This window comes from Pinus tabuliformis, chromosome 4_1, assembly GCF_031772625.1.
Source record: "Pinus tabuliformis cultivar Carrire ecotype Pingquan chromosome 4_1, CPIR1, whole genome shotgun sequence".
NCBI lineage: Eukaryota > Viridiplantae > Streptophyta > Pinopsida > Pinales > Pinaceae > Pinus > Pinus tabuliformis.
The window spans coordinates 483,566,616-483,574,452 of record NC_142303.1 but is presented as its reverse complement, the minus strand read 5'-3'; the positions used below and the strand labels follow the sequence as shown (position 1 = coordinate 483,574,452).

The following is a 7,837-nucleotide window of genomic DNA, read 5'->3' as shown; positions in this document are numbered from 1 at the left end:
CATGGTCTGATCTGTTTCTATTCTTCGTCTATTTGGTCCTGTTTCACACAATGTGGGTGTTTCTACAGGATTATGGCTCGCTGTTCGTTTTAAATGATTCAATAGTTTCCAATAGCGGTTTTGTTCCATCCCCTGGATGCGTTATATGTCTGCTTCCCCATATGAAGCGCACTGTAAAATGTCTGCTTCCCCATATGAAGCACACTGTAAAGATGATGATGGCCCTCAGGCGTTTTTGTTACTCTCAGTTCGGCTACAGGTGGCTTGTTCCCGTAACCTTTTTGCTGGCTTTATCATGATAGGTTTCAGGGGTTTATATGCTGTCGCAACAGCCAGTCCTGCTGTTTGTTTCAGCTGTTTATCACAGATTTTGATTTGTATACAGATCTTTATATTTCCTGAATATAATATATTATGATTTTTCTTCTGAAAAACTTTTATATCTGACACCGGAAGTTGGATGTAATGGAAAATTATAATATTTATCAGATTTCATATATTTAAATATAAGATTAGCATGGTGCAACAAATACATTTTCAGATTTCCATAATCATAAAAATAATAATAGTAATTTATTACATAAAAATAAGTTAAATTAAATAGAGCCATAGAGCTGGCGATTTGAGAAAATTAAATAGAGCCAGAGATGAATACAAAATTTGATGTTATATTTTGCTTTTGGAATATCAGTTAAAATTTGTAATTCCATCTTTTAGGAATATTGTAATTAAATTTATTCAATTTACATTAACTACTTCTCTATTTATCAACTTATTAATATTATATCAGTTAAATTTATCAATTTACATTAACTACTTCTCTATTTATCAAAACTTATTAATATTATATCAAGATATCACTGGAACAGTACTTTTATACTCAATAAATATACTTATGCATAATAAGATATAAAATTATTCCAGTTACAGTTACAGCATAGAATAAAAATATAAAATACTTGATAATTAATTTAGGAAGTAAGATCGATTTAAGAGTACGGAAACTAAAAACTACATTAGTGATGGTGCTTAGTTTCAGCCAGATTTCTTTTAAAATGTTCAAAACAAAAAGCGGTGACACCGTGAAAATAATTGAAATTATTGGCAGCGACGGCGGAACGAAAAGTAAAATAAGAGAGTGCATGATAACTGTTTTATTATAGGAAGGATTTAGATAGCGACCTATGAGAATGAGAATAGCACAGCATCAGATTCTCTTGCTCAGAGAATCACGTTTTATTGAAACATAGATAGAGAAGATATGAGATATTAGAATCATGCAGACGCTGAATGCGTATATAACTAGACGTTGGGGTGCAGACGTTGAGTATATAACTAGAAGCTGTACTGCTCGTAGCGGATGAAACAGTCAGTTAGCTGAACTCGAGCACCGATGGCGTTGCCGCAAATGTTCCAGATGCGGCCCCCAAGGTTTTTAAGGCAGGCGGTGCAATCAGACTGAGAGATTCCCTGATTGCAAACCCCACGCCCATAGGCGGTGGGTGAGCCTGCGCGCGATGCTTTGTAGTCGTAACCGCTGAAGGCAGTGTTTCCCTCTAGATCTACGAGGAGGGATCCGAGAGTACTATAAAAGGAACTTCCGCTTGGGATCTTCTGCGTGTTACACGCAGACGATACGAAGTTTGTGTTGGGAGTGCCTACAGCACTGCCCACAACCAGTGCAGCGACTACCATTACTGCCAATGCAAAAGCAAATGAGTACCTCATCTCGAATGATATATATAACCTCTACAATGGGAAATGAAAAGGGAAAGGCTGGGTGGAATGGTATATAACCTCTAATAAACTCCTACAATGGGAAATGTGATTATCAATGTGTTGAGGCAGCCTCCATTTATAGGCCTCCCTGTGGGTAGAGTTATGGATAACTCATGTGTGTTGGACGTCGGTAGATGGTCCCGAAATGCACGACTCATTCTAGCCGGCTGGCCGCCTGTCCTGACTAGACTGTTGTCCCCATCATGAGTGGAGTGGCGCAAATTGTAATCCATGTGGGTCACACACGACGACCACCGCATCATCCACCCTCAAGTCGACACACCTTAACATAGGCAAATAACATAACACCGTGTGAGTGATGAGTGAACATAAGAAAAGTAATTCAAGATCATGTGGCACGTTATTTAATAAAACTAATGGGTTGATAGGCGTCCTATTTCCATCTTTTCAGAATTTATTAAAAAATTAAGTAGTTGGTTGGGATGTAGAGTATTTTTTTCAAAACACAAAAAACATTTTCAGTTAAAGTACATATTCTAGAGAATGGATTTTCTCACTATTTCTATATTTAAAACTTATATGCTTATATTACAAGCAATCTTCTATAAAATTGGAACGTATCTTATATAAAAATATAGATTCTCGCTACTATGAATAGTCTAAAATCATGACAAGAACGAATGTGTTCTTTGCAAATCTCTAGAGTAAAAAAACTCGAAGTTGATCTTGTGTTGATCACGCCTAGAACTCTATTTTTCCTATAGCTTTTGCAGTGTCCCATATCTTTGTATATGGATCTCTTTGATCTTCGCAACACTTTTTTAGCACTCGGGGAATCACTTGTAAGATCCTCCCTCACTCCCCCTTGCTGCCCATATGTAATATGAAAAGGTGAAGGTGTAAAATATCTAAAACAAGTTGGATCTAATGATTCTCCTCTTTCACGATGACAGTCTTGTTGATGATTCTCCTTTTTCACGTTGCTCCTAACATTTCTTGTTATGCTTGTAGATGCTTCTGCACTAGATCCACTCCTTTTTAATTCATCTCTAGCAAAATTTGCTTCAGCTTTTAGTGCTTCACATTTTTCTTTAATCCTCTTCATCTGATTGTTCGCTTCCTCTTGAGTTCTCCTTGCCTCCTCTAGTTGGGTTTTCAAATGAGAAATTTCTTCCTTGAAAACATTCTCCCTTTCTTCAAGAATTTGAAGCATTTTCTTCAAAACTCTATTTTCAAGTGAGAGCCTTTGTACTATATCCAATGTTGAGTTTGATCTTCAATTGCTCTCTCCTTTTCTCCGTCGTTTCTACTAACTTTTTCTCCAAAAGGATTACCTCCACTTCTATCTGAAAGATTAATCTAAATCAATCGGTTATCATCTTCAAACCCACCAATCTCAAGAGTATCATAATCATTACATGCGCAAGGACAACTTGGTAATTTTTCACCATTCTTAACAAACAAGAAGAGGAGTTCTTCTAAATTTGAAACTTCTCTGACTTGTTTGCTACTATTTTTCGTTTGAGACATCTTCTTCTTGTTCTTGTCCACGGTCCAAAATCTCTTCATACAAACACTTGTAGCCACATCTTTTCCATTTCATACTAGACTCACAATAGCAACATGCTCATGTATATCAAACATTGAATACATGCCCTCCAACGCAATCTTTGCAATACAAACTCAATCAATACACCAGGCCACACAATCAATCTTCTCATCAAAATCAAACCCTGAAGTAACATACAATAAAAATCTCAACATCCAATGAAGCTATAGCAATAAACTCTCCAATGGAACCTCTGTAATCACAAACACATCAGCAATCTGAACTCTACTACATCAGCTCTAACAACACTCTCATCTCTATATCAACAATAATTGACATCAAACAAACTACAGCACAAGCATTTTAGGCACATAGATGCACAATAGCCCCATCATCCTCTAACATATGCTCAAGATATGAGCTTTGATCTATACTCTATCTCTGCAATATTGTTGCTCACATTGTTTGCATTGTTCTTTAGTGTGGATATTATCCTTTTCCATTGATTTCAAAGGGAGCGGGGGGGGCAGTATTGTGCTTATCTTCAAAGGTGAGGTTTAGGTTGACAATCAATTCCAAAGGGGGAGCATGTTGGTATTGTAATGTTTCCATTAATGTCAACTAGCCCTTAGTAGTGTTTAACCTTGCAATATTTTTTCAAACTCTTGTATTGGTCTAATGTGTGGTTTCCTATGAGTGCCACAGTGTCTCATGGTTGCTTGTTATGTCGTCAAGTTGAGTTGGAAATATGGTGGAAGAAGGCTACATGAATAAGGTTTAAGTTACGATAACATAGGTAAACAAGCATGCATAGTGCATTATAACATGGGTTGAGCTTCTCTAGGGTGGTATAATGCACTTCCAGAAGGAAAAAGGAGTGCTACTCCCTGCAGGTGGAGTTTCCTAGATTATGTATTTATTCCACTTAATTGAAGGAGCATATACTTTCGTTTTGCACGTAGTAAATGGGTGAAGTTTTCTAGAAGAGGGTTCAAGTTGATAATATCTCTCATCCAATGTATATCATGGAGGACTGGGGCAAGGAGAAGAAATATCAAAGTACTGAAACAATCAAGAGTGTGTAATCAAAGATGATTAGCTCTCCATTACTACAATTGAAATTATTACTTTAATAATTCTAGTAAATTATATATTCAAGATTACATTGAGGAGTGGACGTTGGTTGGATGTATTGTTAGTGTGTGAGAAGAGAAGTGTATGCAACTGGAGCAAACTATTAAACAACACTCTGATCTCTATATCAACAAAAACTATGAACTCTACTACATCAACTGTAACAACACTCTGATCTCTATATCAACAATATTTGAGGTCAAACAAACTACACCACAAGCATGTTAGGCACAAGGATGCACAATAGCTGCATCATCCTCTAACATATGCTCTAGATATGAGCTTTGATCTATACTCTATCTCTGCAATATTGTTTCTCACATTGTTGGCATTGTTCTTTAGTGTGGATATTATCCTTTTCCATTGATGTCAAAGGGAGGGAGAGTATTTTTCTTATCTACAAAGGTGAGGTTTAGGTTGACAATCAATTTCAAAGGGGGAGCACATTGATATTGTAATGTTTCCATTGATGTCAACTAGTCCTTATTAGTGTCTAACCTTGCAATAATGTTTCAAACTCTTGTATTGGTCCAATGTGTGGTTTCATATGAGTGTCACAGTGTCTCCTGGTTGCATGTTATGTCGTGAAGTTGAGCTCAGAATATGGTGGAAGAAGGCTGCAAGAATAAGGGTTTAGTTAGGGTAACATAGGTAAACAAGCATACATAGTGCATTATAACATAGGTTGAGCTTCTCTAGGGTGTGGTATAATGCACTTCCATAATGAAAGAGGAGTGCTACTCTATGTAGGTGAAGTTTCCTAGATTTTGTATTTATTCCACTTAATTCCATGGGCATATACTTTGGTTTTGCACTTAGTAATGGGTTGAAAAGTGTGAGGACGTTTTCTAGAAGATGGTTCAAGTTAATAAGATCTCTCATCCAATGAATATTATGGAGGACTGGGGCAAGGAGGAGAAATATCAAAGTACCCAAACAATCAAGAGTGTGTAATCAAGGATGATTAACTCTCCATTACTACAATTGAAATTATTACTTTAATAATTCAAGTAAGTTATATATTCGAGATTACATTGAGGAGTGGAGGTTGGTTGGATGTATTGTTAGTGTGTGAGAAGAGAAGTGTATGCAAATGGAGCAAACTATGTAGATTTCCTGAAGACTTGCAGAGAAAAAACACAAGTTGTAGAAGGTAGCTGAAGAATATTTCAGTTGGCATATTGAGAAAAGAGCAAGGAGATGGAGAAAATAAATTTATGAAGATATATATAGTTTATTTTGTTATTGTTGATGTGTTTATCATATTATCATCTGCAATGCTTTTCTTAATCATATTTACCATTTTGTAGAGGACCGATGTGTTATTTTTGAGTTGTGTAGTTATCGTTAGAGTCCATGCTATGCAAAAAAATCCCTCTTGCGGACAAGAGTGATCTCCCTAGACCTGGGAGAAATCTAGTAACAAACAACAAGGAACTGCTACATTTCTCTAGATTATGATTGACTGAAACAAAAAATATGATAGATGTCACTTATCGTTTAATAAAAATGCCTGATGAAGTCCCTTTTAGAGCTTTCGACCATCCACTTCTCCTCGATATTTTAGAGATCTTCCCATTGCTTCCCACATCTTATTTGTGATGTCCTGAAGGAGATCTACATACACAAAGAAACATACACAAGATCAAAGCATCCAATATATAACATAAGAAATAAATGAACTAATTAAATCAATCATATATCATAAATTGATCAATATGAAATCATAATCTATGTGGGTGATCAAGCAATCCCACAAATTATATCAACAAAGACATAATTGAGAATGAACAGTTTCTTTTATATTAATAAAATGGAGAATAAACTTACAGCCTTGAAGCCTTGATGTTGCAAGTCCCTTCCAAAAATCTCCAACACGCTCCTTGAATGAATAGCATTCCAACCTTATTTCTACAGCGTAAGCCTACTTCCAACCGTCCTTCTAAATCCTCAGTACTGTTGTACCTTTATAGGCCAAGAGTGGAACGTTTGGGATCCATCTGTCAAGGGATGAGATCCACTAATGGTGAGATAGGGCTTCCACAGAGAGAGGTAGTAGCTCCATGATGGGATGGATCAAAGCTAAATAGGCATTCATTCGAAGCTGGTTAGTTGGAAAAGATATGACTAACAATGCTTCTAGACTTTATCTTTTATTTTTACATTCATTAAGTCATGTGCGTATGCCACAGTGTAAGATAGAGCACATTTATGTGCAGTTCCTAAGGGAGCTTTTTGCGTCTTGGGATCAACGAATAGGTTTTTGAGCCTTGGGATTCTGGAATTTCATTTTCTTTTGGACAGTTTGGATTCTAGCCTTGCAAGGGCTTTCTTTATAACACATTGATGGATATCGAAAGATCTAAACCAATGGTCATTTTCCTAATGCAACAAAATGAAATGTAAAAAATTGCCTCCTAAAGTGTAATGTCCGAAGATATTTTGATGACTAGAGTGCTTGCAGATTGCAGTTGGAGACCTGGAACAATCTCTCAAATGTTACAATGCAATATGCAATCATCGTTCAGGTAGGAATTCCCATACCCAGAACATAAATGTCTCAAAGAACCAGAACATAAATACATATGAGGATCCGTGTCAACAAAAGACATAGTATGGATGCAACCATCAGTGAATCTATGTTTACAATAATGAATATTTAATAACTCCATGTAGCTTGGATGGATGAAACTAGATCCAGGGTTTTGATCTCCATCTATCGATCTGTAGTGTGAATCTAACCATGCAAGTGAATGTCTCGTAGTTGAAGATGGTAGAAACCACTTGATTACTAGTCAATGATGTGAACTATTAACAAGCGTGAGAGAAACCATCAATAATGAAAACAACTCTCCAGGTACTTCCAGTACAATCTATGAAGTGCAAATAGATGTCTTGGAGATAAAATCATTTGATCGAAGATCAATGATGAGAAATTGTCATCGAAGGCGAGAAACCTACCATTAAGGCATGCAAGCTCCAAGGTACTGAAGGTTTCTAGATCAATTTATTAGGTAGTGATTTGAGGTTGATAGAAAGTGCACTCGTTGCAGGAGGACCAATGACACGAAAATTATGTAAAGTTTTGAAGAATAGAAGTTTGGAGTAATCTAGGACTGTCTCATGGATGGTCGACGTGATTGAAGATTATCAATGGAAAAGTAATTTGAATTGAGTTTGGACTTCTCTTGAACATATTGGTGACACGAAATTCTTAATTTCCACCATTTGAATCAAAATAAAATACCCAAAAACCAACTGAAGACTTTCAATAAGGTATGGTCAGTTAGGAGAGAAATGGATTTCCCAACCCACACACAAAAAGTGATGGAGTGTCATGTTCAAGAGCAACATACTACCTTTTATAAAACAAAAACAAAGACTCTCTCTCACTTTCCCCCACCATTACTGGTA

General features: G+C 36.4%; 1 pseudogene; it reads right to left on the bottom strand.

Annotated features, from left to right (window-relative positions):
• Positions 1 to 1,126: 1,126 nt before the first annotated feature.
• On the bottom strand, positions 1,127 to 1,828 carry LOC149176600 (antifungal protein ginkbilobin-like protein pseudogene; annotated as a pseudogene).
• Between the last annotated feature and the right edge of the window lie 6,009 nt (positions 1,829 to 7,837).